General features: G+C 41.4%; 1 non-coding gene across 1 annotated transcript; it reads left to right on the top strand.

Annotated features, from left to right (window-relative positions):
* Positions 1-65: 65 nt before the first annotated feature.
* Positions 66-172, top strand: trnal-caa (transfer RNA leucine (anticodon CAA)). The gene is made up of 2 exons: positions 66-103; positions 127-172. It is a non-coding gene; the product is annotated as a tRNA-Leu (tRNA).
* Positions 173-15288: the final 15116 nt, after the last annotated feature.

The raw sequence follows: 15288 nt of genomic DNA, 5'->3' as shown, positions 1-15288 counted from the left end.
TCCGTTTACGGGGTTTTGCAGTCTGGCTACGTTTTGACGTCACAAGGAGGTGAATGAACTTATCTGTCAGGATGGCCGAGCGGTCTAAGGCGCCAGACTCAAGGTCACACCTTCCCTGCTTGGGAATTCTGGTCTCCAGTTGGAGGCGTGGGTTCAAATCCCACTTCTGACATTGGACTTTTTGTACCATGAATTGATTTACGTGAACCCCGACTTAAACAAGTTGAAAAACTTATTCGGGTGTTACTATCATCCATCCATCCATCCATTTTCTACCGCTCATTCCCTTTTGGGGTCGCGGGGGGCGCTGGAGCCTATCTCAGCTACAATCGGGCGGAAGGCGGGGTACACCCTGGACAAGTCGCCACTTCATCGCAGGGCCAACACAGATAGACAGACAACTTTCACACTCACATTCACACACTAGGGCCAATTTAGTGTTGCCAATCAACTTATCCCCAGGTGCATGTCTTTGGAGGTGGGAGGAAGCCGGAGTACCCGGAGGGAGCCCACGCAGTCACGGGGAGAACATGCAAACTCCACACAGAAAGATCCCGAGCCCGGGATTGAACCCAAGACTACTCAGGACCTTCGTATTGTGAGGCAGATGCACTAACCCCTCTTCCACCGTGCTGCCCGTGTTACTATCATTTAGTGGTCAATTGTACGGAATATGTACTGTACTGTGCAATCTACTAATCAATCAATCAATCAATCTGGACATTAGGTAAAGCTCTCAGCCCAAAGGAGAAGGATCTCCTCCTCCTCTGCTTCTTGCAAGAAGAAAACACAAAAAAGGTAAGTTAAAGTATTGTTTTCTTACCTTGGCATGCGCGTAATAACCCAGAGTGAACTAAATGCGGTTAAAACGGATTTTTCATGCACTCTCTGAATAGATCGGAGAGTGTGCAGGTCTACCTATTCTTTTGACCCGGTGAACCGATATTTAATATTTATGAAGTTTATTACCGACTGTGTCTGGAATAAAAATAGCGGTGCCGATTTCAAAATATAAATATGAACAGTATGAACAGACCCCCCCACCCACCCCCATTGCAAGTCTTGTGTTTTCTGTGTGTTTTAACGTTTATATGTGCTTATTGTTGCAAGAGGGTTTTTCTTCTGGCCCCAAACTGAGCTCCCAGGGCCCCATTCCCATAGGGGCTTAGTCTGGTATCAACTTTATTTTACTCATCCTCCCGCCATGTTTAACTTATCCCCCTTGTTTTAACGTGGCACTGTAAAATGTTCCTGTTCTGTCTACCCTGTACAATGATTGTCTGCTCTTGAACAGGTTTGTACTGAAAATGACAGTAAAGTTCTACTCTGTTCTATTATTTAGACCACAAGGAAGTGTTTCAAATAGAGATGTCCGATAATGGCTTTTTTGCCGATGTCCGATATTCCGATATTGTCCAATTCTTAATTACCGATTCAAATATCAACCAGTCGTGGAATTAACACATTATTATGCCAAATTTTGTTGTGATGCCCCGTTTGATGATTAAACAATGTAACAAGGATTTCCAAAATAAATCAACTCAAGTTATGGAAAAAAATGCCAACATGGCACTGCCATATTTATTATTGAAGTCACAAAGAGCATTATTTTTTTTAACATGCCTCAAAACAGCAGCTTGGAATTTGGGACATGCTCTCCCTGAGAGAGCATGAGGAGGTTGAGGTGGGCGGGTTGGGGGGGCGGGGTTATGGGCGGGGTTGAGGCGGGGGTGTATATTGTAGCGTCCCGGAAGAGTTAGTGCTGCAAGGGGTTCCGGGTATTTGTTCTGTTGTGTTTATGTTGTGTTACGGTGCGGATGTGCTCCCGAAAAGTGTTTGTCATTCTTGTTTGGTGTGGGTTCACAGTGTGCCGCATATTTGTAACAGTATTAAAGTTGTTTATTCGGCCACCCTCAGTGTGACCTGTATGGCTGTTGACCAAGTATGCCTTGCAATCACTTGTGTGTGTGAAAAGCCGTAGGTATTATGTAATTGGGCCGGCACGCAGAGGAGGTGCCTTTAAGGTTTGTCGGCGCTCTTTAATTCTCCCTACGTCCGTGTACACAGCGACGTTTTAAAAAGTCATAAATTTTACTTTTTGAAACAGATACCAATAATTTTGCAACCGATACCGATATTTTCCGATATTACATTTTAAAGCATTTATCGGCCGATAATATCGGCAGTCCGATATTATCGGACATCTCTCGTTTCAAAAGTAGATTATAGCCATCATAGGAAACTTGAGTATCACTGATCCCAACAGTTTTACTATAATTCATAGGAACATTAATCAACATTTAATAAAATGTAAGTCATTTTTATCAAATCATTGTTTTGTGAGCATGGTTGTACCGAATGTGACCCGTAACGCTATTATTGTGAAGGCCCAAATGACTGGTGAGAAAAAGAGAGCTCTTGACGGCGGCTGTCGTTGACCAAGACGAGACTGTTGACTTTAAGAAAAGTGCCTCTCCTTTCCTACGCTTTAACACCGTATTTTTCGGACTATAAGGCGCACTTAAAATCCTTTAATTTTCTCAAAAATTGACAGTGCGCCTTATGCACGGCATAATTCTGGTTGTGCTTACTGACCTTGAAGCAATTTTATTTGGTACATGGTGTAATGATACGTGTGACCAGTAGATGGCAGTCATACATAAGAGATACGTGTAGACTGCACTATGATGGCAGTAAACAACACCAAAACCTTAAATGTCTCATTGTGAATATAGAACATTACACACGACGCTCAAAAATCTGTCAACATTTTTTTAGTACGACATCGGTAAGCTATGAAGCCGCACCGCTTCATTAAACATACAAGTATAATTATGGTGTGTGTATAAGGACCGCAAAATGGCACCCATTAGCAGACATATTACCTGGCGTTGTGTTTCGCAATATTATCGAAAACCAACTTTTCTTACCTTCTGGTACCTGCTGATGTGTATTTGGGATCTGCATGAATCCTGAAAATGTGCGCGTCCGCAATTGTAGTCCATGCTGATGCCGTAGTCATAAGCGACTTCTTTTTCTTTATCTTCTTGTTATGGGACATTCATCCTCCGCTGTTGCCATTTCTAATATAAAGTTGCGTTTTTTTGATTGATTGATTGAAACTTTTATTAGTAGATTGCACAGTACAGTACATATTCCGTACAATTGACCACTAAATGATAACACTCGAATAAGTTTTTCAACTTGTTTAAGTCGGGGTCCACGTAAATCAATTCATGGTAAAGTTCTTACTTATATCAGTAGACTAGCTATCAAAGAGCTAAAAACTGTAGTGGGTTTACACAATACACCCACGGAACTTTAGTTATTAGACGTTTCCGGTAGGACATTTTTTCACCGGACACAATTCCGGCGTTGATGTTGCACTAGTTGCTCCGTTATTGATTGAAGTAAAGTCTGAATGTCATTAAAACAGTTAGCTCCATCTTTTGACACTTCTTCCACTCCCGTCCTTGCAGGCTACACCGCTACAACAAAGATGACGGGGAGAAGACGCTGCCGAAGGTGAGCCACGTAAATAAGACCACCCACAAAACGGTGCATCCTGAAGAGACGCTCAGAAAGCTACTTCAAAATGATCTATAAAACATAATCTATGCAACATTTTGACCAAAGAACCACCATTACATGTTATGTAGACCACAAGGAAGTGTTTTACATTTAGAAAAAAAATCATAATATGACTCCTTTAATGCGCCCTATAATCCGGTGCGCCTTTTGTAAGAAAAAAAGAACTGAATAGACCCGCTCATCGGCAGTGCGCCTTATAATCCGGTGCGCCCTATGGTCCGAAAAATACGGTAATCACAGATTTGTGATGAAAAGCGTCCCTCTCCACTTGTGTCCTGCACTGACAGTAGCTCCTGCAGTGTTGATCACATACATTCCGTGTCAGTAAGAAAAAGATTGACACATTTTGTAGTTTTAATAAAAAACGTTTTCTTCTTACCTCTTCTCCGCTTCACTCAGATAACTTTGCTGAATCGTCCATCATGATGTGCACTCTTAAGATTGACTATACACACTTACTCTTATGATCCAAAAGGGACCGGTTCATAAAAGTGTCAAAAGCCGCGATAATTACACTTTCTTTTTTAACTTTTAGATCTATCTATTGATATAAAGTTTTGGCCTTTTTGTCAAAACAATAACATTGATTTTACTTCAATGGAAAAATGCAAAACAAGTTGCAGAGTGCAATGTTTAGGTTGGGTAATCACAGCCTTGAATTTGTCAATAATTCACGACAACATTACATTCAATACAAGTAGACAAAATACTACTCAGTGTACCTACTCAGTGGCCTAGTGGTTAGAGTGTCAGCCCTGAGATCGGTAGGTTGTGAGTTCAAACCCCGGCTGAGTCATACCAAAGACTATAAAAAGGGGACCCGTTACCTCCCTGCTTGGCACAGGGTTGAAATTGGGGGTTAAATCACCAAAAATTATTCCCGGGCACGGCCACCGCTGCTGCTCAATGCTCCCCTCACCAGGGGGTGACCAAGAGTGATGGGTCAAATGCAGAGAATAATTTTGCCACACCTAGTGTGTGTGTGACAATCATTGGTACTTTAACTTTAACTTTAAACTATAATATTTTTACAATGCCTACTAAGCTGGTTGAGTTTGTTGAGTTAACAGAAGTCTTTTATATATCGACCATGTTAAAAATCTTAATTTCCCCTCGGAAATTAATAAAGTACTTCTGATTCTGATTCTGATTATATATATCATGCCAAGATCATTTTCATTGCATTTTCGGTCAGTTTAACTCATTTAAGGTCAGAGAACTATGCAGCGTGGTTTTCTGGTGTATAAGGAGCAATTAAAGTTAGAAGTTAAAGTACCACTGATTGTCACACACACACTAGGTGTGCTTAAATTACTCTCTGCATTTGACCCATCCCCTTGTTCCACCCCCTGGGAAGTGAGGGGAGCAGTGAGCAGCAGCGGTGGCCACGCTCGGGAATCATTTTGGTGATTTAACCCCCAATTCCAACCCTTGATGCTGAGTGCGAAGCAGGAAGGTAATGGGTCCCATTTTTTTCTTTTGTCTTGTTTTTCAATAGGCAAGAATACGATTTATTACGTTTTCATAGAAAAAACATACTGTAGTATGGCAGAAATTAGCAGTTATAATGGAAATTAATTGGTCCGAAATAATTATTGAGAGAAAGTGTGTATACTTTGTCTATATCCTATTCCAGAGGTCGGCAACCCACGGCTCTAGAGCCGCATGCGGCTCTTTAGCGCCGCCCTAGTGGCTCTCTGGAGCTTCTTCAGAAATGTATGAAAAATGGAAAAAGATGAGGGGAAAACAATCTATTTTTTGTTTTAATATGGTTTCTGTAGGAGGACAAACATGACACAAACCTCCCTAATTGTTATAAAGCACACTGTTTATATTAAACATGCTTCACTGATTCGAGTATTTGGCGAGCGCCGTTTTGTCCTACTAATTTTGGCAGTCCTTGAACTCACCGTAGTTTGTTTACATGTATAACTTTCTAGGACGTGTTTTTTGCCACTTCTTTTTCTGTCTCATTTTGTCCACCAAACTTTTAACGTTGTGCATGAAAGGTGAGTTTTGTTTATGTTATTGACTTGTGTGGAGTGCTAATCAGACATATTTGGTCACTGCATGACTGCAAGCTAATCGACGCTAACATGCTATTTAGGCTAGCTATATGTACATATTGCATCATAATGCCCCATTTGTAGCTATATTTGAGGTCATTTAGTTTCCTTTAAGTTCTCTTAATTCAATTTATATCTCATGACACACTATCTGTATGTAATATGGCTTTTAATTGTTTGCGGCTCCAGACAGATTTTTTTTTTTTTTTTTGGTCCAATATGGCTCTTTCAACATTTTGGGTTGCCGACCCCTGTCCTATTCCAGTGTTTTTCCATCCTTTTTTGAGCCAAGGCCCATTTTTTTTCATTGAAAAAATCCTGAGGCACACAACCACAACAGAAAACATTAAAAAATTAAACTCAGCAGTCGATATTGACAGTAAAAAGTCGTTCTCGCAATTGCTGGATATAAATTCAAGCCTTCAAACTATGCATCACTATAGCTCTTGTCTCAAAGTAGGTGTACTGTCATCACGCCATGACTTATTTTGAGTTTTTCTGTGTGTAGTGTTTTAGTTCTTGTCTTGCGCTACTATTTTGTTATTGATTGTCATGTCATGTATGGATGTACTTTGTGGACGCTGTCTGCTCCACACGCTGTAAGTCTTTGCTGTCGTCCAGCATTCTGTTTTTGTTTACTTTGCAGCAAGTTCAGTTTTAGTTTCGTTTTGCATAGCCAAAGCTTAGCTTCAATGACTTTTCTTAGCGGCATTCGACTTTTGTTTATTTTTTGGTTTAAGCATTAGACACCTTTTTACCTTCAGACTGCCTCCCGCTGTCGTCTGCATATTGTGATCATGACAAACCATGTTCCCGACATCCACAAAGCAATTAACGACCTGCTGCCACCTACTTATATGGAAGAGTATTACACGGCTACTTTGCCGAGCTCTAGACAGCACCGACACTCAACAACGGCACATTATTTGCGGATTATAATTACTGGTTTGCAAAAAATATTTTTAACCCAACACGTGAAATGACATCATTTCCCACGACACACCAGACAATATCTCACGGTACACTAGTGTGCCGTGGCACAGTGGTTGAAAAACACTGTCCTATTCTAACAACGTTACAATCAAAAACACAATGCAATTGTATTTAAAAGAAAACCCCTGGCGAAATTTCAGACCGTTCAAACGTAACGTTCAAACATAAGAACCACATGTAAGGCCTGTTTTAGGCACTGGAGTTGTCCAAGGGTCATTTTAATGTATTTTGAAGCACACAAGAAAAAAATCTAATTGTTTTGATTTAGAGATGTCCGATAATATCGGACTGCCAATAATATCTGACTGCCGATATTATCGGGCGATAAAAGCTTTAAAATGTAATATCGTAAATTATCGGTATCGGTTTCAAAATTATCGGTTTCAAAAAGTAAAATGTATGACTTTTTAAAACGCCGCTGTGTACACGGACGTAGGGAGGAGTACAGAGCGCCAATAAACCTCAAAGGCACTGCCTTTGCGTGCCGGCCCAGTCACATAATATCTACGGCTTTTCACACACACAAGTGAATGCAATGCATACTTGGTCAACAGCCATACAGGTCACACTGAGGGTGGCCGCATAAACAACTTTAACACTGTTACAAATATGCGCCACACTGTGAACCCACACCAAAGAAGAATGACAAACACATTTCGGGAGAACATCCGCACCGTAACACAACATAAACACAACAGAACAAATACCCAGACCCCCTTGCAGCACTAACTCTTCCGGGACGCTACAATATACACCCCCCCCCGCTAACCCACTCCCCCACCTCAACCCCGCCCCCCCAATCCCGCCCACCTCAACCTCCCCATGCTCTCTCAGGGAGCGCATGTCCCAAATTCCAAGCTGCTGTTTTGAGGGATGTTAAAAAAAAAAAAAAGCACTTTGTGACTTCAATAATAAATATGGCAGTTGGCATTTTTTTCCATAACTTGAGTTGATTTATTTTGGAAAACCTTGTTACATTGTTTAATGCATCCAGCGGGGCATCACAGCAAAATTTGGTATAATAATGTGTTAATTCCACGACTGTATATATCGGTATCGGTTGATATCGGAATCGGTAATTAAGAGTTGGACAATATCAGAATATCGTATATCGGCAAAAAATCCATTAGCGGACATCTCTATTTTGAATGGAAGAAAACTTAATTCACCTTTTGGAGACCCATGCAACTTGCCTGTATTTGCCTAATGGTAAGTCCGGCCCTGGCTTTGGTTTAGGCTTTTGTGGCTCTGGTATCCATTTATCAATTGTATCAATCAGTCTTTAAACGGCTCTAATCATCACCTCAATTATCTGCTGTCCTGCGCACCTGATGGGCTTTTTTTTGTTCACTATAACTTCTCCAAGGATGGACAGGGAATATTGACGTTCGAAGCTTGCACATCGTTGAATATAAAGCGGGCAAACCGGACCATTCCCCAACATGCACACACACACACACACACACACACACACACACACACACACACACACACACACACACACAAACATAAGAAACATACATTGCAGCCGCGTATACACACCCACACAGAGATATCTGCCCATGTTGATGCTAGTACACACGCAAACCTATCACACCTCCCCCCTGAAAAAAAGCCATTTACTGACCGGGCTCGGAGATGTCAAGCTCTAAAGTGAATCTAAGTACGTGCTTGATGTGTTGCCCCCCCCACAACCCACCCTTGCTCGCCCCTTGTCTCTTAGTCTTTCTCGCTCCCCTGGAAGCTGAGAGAAACTCATTTACCCTGCAAATCCAAATACACGAACAGAGTGGGAAAATGTATTCATACCACAGGTGATCTTATTATAGGTGCAGTGTACTGAGCAATGAGATTATCATCGACTGCAAACGACACCAAAACACATAACAACAAAAAAATGTACGTGACAGCAGCTAGATAATTGGAGAGCAGAATCAGTCGGGAGGGGAAAAGAGGCAAAAAACTCCAGTGTCGGCAAATTCCACTCTTTTTGTATGATAAGGAATAAGAAATAAACATGTACTGTTTATTTAATCTTTTAGTTTGTATACCATGGCGGAGGGTGTGCAGTCAACCCTCAACCAATCACAATAGAGTATGCAGGATCGGCCAAGGGGAGAAGAATGCAGATTTTTTTTTGATTGATTGAATCTTTTATTAGTAGATTGCACAGTACAGTACATATTCCGTACAATTGACCACTAAATGGTAACACCTGAATACGTTTTTCAACTTGTTTAAGTCGGGGTCCACTTAAATCAATTCATGGTACTAATATATACTATCATCATAATACAGTCATCACACAAGTTAATCATCAGAGTATATACATTGAATTATTTACATTATTTACAATCCGGGGGGTGGGATGTGGAGGGTTTGGTTGATATCAACACTTCAGTCATCAACAATTGCATCATCAGAGAAATGGGCATTGAAACAGTGTAGGTCTGACTTGGTAGGATATGTACAGCGAGCAGTGAACATAGTGAGTTCAGATAGCATAAGAACAAGTACATACATTAGAAATACATTTGATTATTTACATTTGGTTATTTACAATCCGGGGAGGTGGGATATGGAAGGGGGAGGGTGTTAGTCAAGGGATGAAGTTGCCTGGAGGTGTTGTTTTAGTGCGGTTTTGAAGGAGGATAGAGATGCACTTTCTTTTACACCTGTTGGGAGTGCATTCCATATTGATGTGGCATAGAAGGAGAATGAGTTAAGACCTTTGTTAGATCGGAATCTGGGTTTAACGTGGTTTGTGGAACTCTCCCTGGTGTTGTGGTTATGGCGGTCATTTAGGAAGTACCGTATTTTTCGGACTGTAAGTCAAGATTTTTTTCATAGTTTGGCCGTGGGTGCAACGTATACTCCGGAGCGACTTATGTGTGAAATTATTAACATATTACCGTAAAATATCAAATAATATTATTTATCTCATTCGCGTGAGCGACGAAGAAAATGTCCGCAATCGTTACACACACGTTAGCAATCGTCACTCACACGCCAACCAATAAGAATTCGGCGGGGGGCGGGTCATGGCAGAAGTGCATTGTGGGTTTTGGAATGCTAACTGCTATATGCTATACGCTACTGCCGGAGCTATTAAAATAGATCACAGCAACATTGGCGGTAACTTATAAAAACTGAGAAGGACTGAACTAAAATGGCACCGAAAAGGAAATCATATACTGCAGATTACAAGCTGGACGTAGTGAAATATGCACCAGAAAACGGCGATCGAGCAGCAGAAAGAATGGACGCTAGCGGCGCATACCAGGAGCGACACCGTGGAGGAAGATTTCATGGGATTTAGCGATCGGGAGTGACAGATTGTTTGGTAAACGTTTAGCATGTTCTATATGTTATAGTTATTTGAATGACTCTTACCATAATATGTTACGTTAACATACCAGGCACTTTCTCAGTTGGTTATTTATGCCTCATATAATGTACACTTATTCAGCCTGTTGTTCACTATTCTTTAATTATTTTAAATTGCCTTTCTAATGTCTATTCTTGGTGTTGGGTTTTATCAAATCAATTTCCCCCAAAAATGCGACTTATACTCCAGTGCGACTTATATATGTTTTTTTTCTTCTTTATTGTACATTTTCGGCCGGTGCGACTTATACTCCGGAGCGACTTATAGTCCGAAAAATACGGTACTGTGACATGTACTTCGGTATCAGGGAGGTGTAGCGGATTTTATAGACTAGGCTCAGTGCAGGTTGTTTTATTCTTTACTTTTGCCATGTACACAACTTGAGATTTATGGAGTGTTTTACAAAATCAATCAATCAATCAACGTTTATTTATATAGCCCTTAATCACAAGTGTCTCAAAGAGCTGCACAAGCCACAACGACATTCTTGGCTCAGATCCCACATCAGGGCAAGAAAAAACTCAACCCAATGGGATACAATGAGAAACCTTGGAGGGGACCGCAGATGTGGGGACCCCCCCACCCCCCGGGCGACCGGTGCAATGGATGTCAAGTGGATCTAGTTAATAGTATGAGAGTCCAGTCCATAGTTGTCACGTGTGGGTTGCAGCTTACTGCGCGGTTCGTTCTCCCAGGATGCAGACAGACGACTCCGGACAGGACTTGCAGGTAGGAACATGATTTAATCTTGAAACAAGACTCAAAGAGGTACAAAACAGAAAACAACCCGACGGGACAAGGTGTCGATCGCACTTGAAGCTAAGTACGTACCATGGGCTAGGAGGCAAGCAAAACTTAGCACTGGAATCATGAACTAAAAAACTTACTAGCTGTGGCATGAACAAACAAATCTTATGTGACAGTAGCGTGAAGCAAACAAAGAAGCCAGGACGAGTGACCGGCAAAGGCAGGCTTTAATAATGTCTCTGATTACAAACAGGTGAGCGTCCCGAACACCAGAGGCAGGTGAAAATCATAAGTAGCCATGGTAACTAAACAAACTCAGAGGTGCACAAACAGGAACTGAAGGAGTCCAAAACTAACAGAAAACACAAAACATGATCCGGACCACGGATCATGACAATAGTGGGGCCAGCAGGGGATCAACTTGAGTGGAGACATGTCAGCAGTGCAGAGACGTCCCCAAACTGATGCACAGATGAGTGGTCCACCCCGGGTCCCGACTTTGAACAGCGCGTCATCTGTGGTCACCTAACCCGCAGACTGTTTTTGGGCTCTGGGAATCACTAATAAGCCGGAGTTCTTAGAACGCAGATTTCTTGCGGGGACATAAGGTACAATACAATCAGCAAGACTGGATAGAGCTAGACCGTTTAGTATTTTATACGTAAGTAGTAGAACCTTAAAGTCGCATCATAAGTGCACAGGAAGCCAGTGCAGGTGAGTCAGTATAGGCGTAACAGAAGCATACCATGATGTCCTGCTCCACTGGGGACCATTTGAAAAAGAAAAACCCTGAAATGAGCAATGATTTGCCATAATTTTGGCGTACAGTTTGTCTCCTGGTTCAACGCTCTTCAAATGTCACTACTAAAGATGGGATGTTTGAAGGAATCAAATCTTTGTAGGTGAACAATGAAAACAGATTCGTAGTTGCGAGCCGTTGTTTACGCACGTGCAGATACAGCGCAGATAATTGCTCAAGCTGCATGTGGGTGCTACACAACTCCAGAGGAAACATAGTAGGTAAAGCATTACAATTTTTTATTAAATTATTTTATATATTGTAGCGCCACGAAAGAGTTGGTGCTGCAGGGAATTCTGGGAATTTGTTCCGTTGTGTATATGTTGTGTTGCGGTGCAAATATTCTCTTAGAATGTGTGTGTCGTTGTTGTTTACTGTGGTTTCATTATATGGCACGGGTTTATCACAGTGTTGGCGTTGTTTATACGGCCACACTGAGTGTGACATGTATGGCCATTGACTAAGTATGAACTTCATTCACTTGCATGGTAGTGAGTTCAAAATTAACATGATCATTAAAATTGGCTATGATAATATCGAGTAACAGCTTTTCTTGACATCTTCAACTTAAAGACCTTTATTACAGACCAGTATTTCTATTATTTATATCCATTTTATTCTTACTTATTATTTGTGTATTTTTTTCTGCATTGTTAAAATGCTCTTGTGCTACACATTTTTTTAGGTTTCATATAGTGATGTCACCGTCAAAGCATGGGGATATGGCACCACGTTATGAAATGTTTACAATGAAAACACAACTGAAGCGAAATCATAGTCACTATGATTTTGATGGGCGATATATCTCGGTTGGTAGAGCGGCCGTGCCAGCAACTTGAGGGTTGCAGGTTCGATCCCCACTTCCGCCATCCTAGTCACTGCTGTTGTGTCCTTGGGCGAGACACTTTACCCACCTGCTCCCAGTGCCACCCACACTGGTTTAAATGTAACTTAAATATTGGTTTTCACTATGTAAAGCGCTTTGAGTCACTAGAGAAAAGCGCTATATAAATATAATTCACTCACTCACTATATAATATGACTATGTGGAGGGGGGCGTGGTCTGCGGGCATGCCGCGGAGTGGGGTGTGTAAGGACCGGCCTCGAAGCACAGCTGGCAGGTGATTGGATTACCCAGCTGGGGAAGATCATCAAATCACCTGCCATGCCTATTAATAGCAGCCGGACCGAGACACAGTTGTTGGAGTTGGAGTTGGAGTTGGAGTTGGAGTTGATGAGCGGACGCGCACTGAACATTGAGAGACTGAAAAGTCACAGAGCAGAAACTGGAAAGTTGGGGGTGTTTTCCTAGCGTTTGTGCGCTGCCAAATAAAGAGACATTGCTAACACCAGACTTCCGGACTAGCGTGAAGCTTTGTCAGTGTCAGGAGAACCCACTAAGGAGAGAGACTTCCACAGACTATAATATAATATTGTTATACATTTAAATCATTTTGATCTACATCTTATCTTAAAGCTGCTACCAGTGATTTAACAGAGTTTTATATATTATATGTACTACAGTGTAGTATTTTTCATATTTTCTATTAGTATTATGTTTTGGCGATCGATACATTTTCACCAAGCCTGCCAAACAGTACAGGTGACTAATTCTGGCGTTACTGTATCTTCATCGCTACAATCAACTTGACCAACTTTTGGCAGAACAACCTTTTAATGCACTTCATCTTCAACTGCTGCCTCATCGATAACACATCTCCACATTAGTGAAACTTTGAAGTGAGCAATGTCGAACTACAGCTAGACATGACATTGGACATTTGGCATGGCGCTTTAGGCCAACTGAGACTGCTATCAACACGCCCTATTAACTCTTTGAAGCGTGACCCCAGGATGCAGAGACGGCAGGCGCAGCGCAGGTAAGAATGTACTTCATGAGAGAAAATGAGAACTTATGTAGCTAGGAAGTGCATTAAAAAGTAGCAACAAATAATGATCTAGGCCTGTCCAGAGGAACAGGGCAGGCATAAGTAGCAACCCGATGTGATGTGTCCTAAGTATCAATCAGGGACAGGTGAGAGAGGCAGTGCTAGGGCCCGAGGTGAAATGGCAAGAAATGAATGCACACAGGATAATAAAGAGAAGTCCTGTTTTCATAGTTAGGTCGTGACACTCTCACGACCTAACTATGTGTCACAGCGGGGGGGTCGCAGCTTACTGCGAGGTTTGTTCCCCCGGGGATGCAGACGGACCACTCCGGACAAGGCGTGCAGGTATGAACATGATTTATTGTCGAAATCAAACAAGTACCAAAAACAAAAAACAAGTCAGAGGAAAAACGTGCCGATCGCACTGGAAGCTAAGGCTAACACTTGGCATAGACTAGAGATAAGGAATACTCACGTAACTATGGCAAGAAGCAAACAATGAAGACAGGCCGACTGACCGGCAAAGGCAGGATTAAATAGTCCCTCTGATTAGTGCTCGGGAAACAGGTGAGCATCCCGAGCACCAATCAGAGACAGGTGGAAACAATAAGCACCCACGGTAACTAAAAGCAAACAAGGGCGCACAAAAACAGGAACTATGGGAGTCCAAAACTAACAGAATATAACAAAAACATGATCCGGGCCACGGATCATGACACTATGCAGATATTGCATTTATTAAAAATAATCCTACGTCACTGAAATTTGTGAACCACGTTCAAGCCTGGAACCTGAAAGCAATAGAGGTCAAACTTAGCTATCGTACAGAATAGTTATGAGATAATATTATACAGTGTAATGTATTCAATCTGATTCTCTATTTCCACTACAATTCATTATCAACTGAACTCGTGATACTAAATAACAATTACTTGGAACATTCTAAAGGAAATGATGGGAAGTTATTATTCCACAATGTCGGCGGCTCATTCAGCCAGATAGAAGAACCATTAGCATTTCCTCTTAGTTTTCGTCTATAAATATTTTTGTTGTCCTGAAGGGTCATCTCTGTATGCTTCCGTGTCTCTGTAATGAATGAGTGTAATTACCAGGCCTGATTGGTTGGAAGGTCATTGGGATTCCTGTAATTTTTCACTTATGTTAAGATGGTGTTTGTGATGAATGTACCCAACCTTTCTGCATCCCTCCTCAGATTACTCTCGGCACACAAATGCATCCACAAATTAAGTTGTTCATTGAACACGGGCCGCGGACTGGGTGTGTTTATGCAGATAGACAACGAGAGGGGATTCTCTTGTCCTCATAAGAAGCAGCGTGCTCTGAACTGGATTAATGTTTTGCATAAAAGGATTTTTTTATTGACCTAGATGAACAAAACTGATAAATAAAACATTTCTCCACTTTATTGAATAATTCGCCTTAATCAGTCTTTACGTTCAAGTATTTTTTTTTAGTTTATTACTGCGTGATAACCCCGATTAGGAGAGTAAAGATTTATCGATATATCAATTTATATTCCTAAGGTTCAACTACATCGATCGGTGCTCGGCCAGTTGACTTTCTGGAAGATAGGTATCGATCCAACATCGTTTTAAAAGGCAATATATCGATTTAATCGACTCTAAAAAAAACGAAAGCATTTACTTTTATTAAGTTTACTCATTTTAATGATAAGGACGTTAATCGTTACTCAAGTCTATCTGCCCGACGCCATCACTCATCCAAACAAGAATAGCGGATACCAACCGTGGCAGAAAAAGATCACAACAAATGCAAACGTTACAAGACAATATC

This window comes from Nerophis lumbriciformis, linkage group LG14, assembly GCF_033978685.3.
Source record: "Nerophis lumbriciformis linkage group LG14, RoL_Nlum_v2.1, whole genome shotgun sequence".
Taxonomy (NCBI): Eukaryota; Metazoa; Chordata; class Actinopteri; order Syngnathiformes; family Syngnathidae; genus Nerophis; species Nerophis lumbriciformis.
This window is presented reverse-complemented; position numbering and strand designations above follow the sequence as displayed.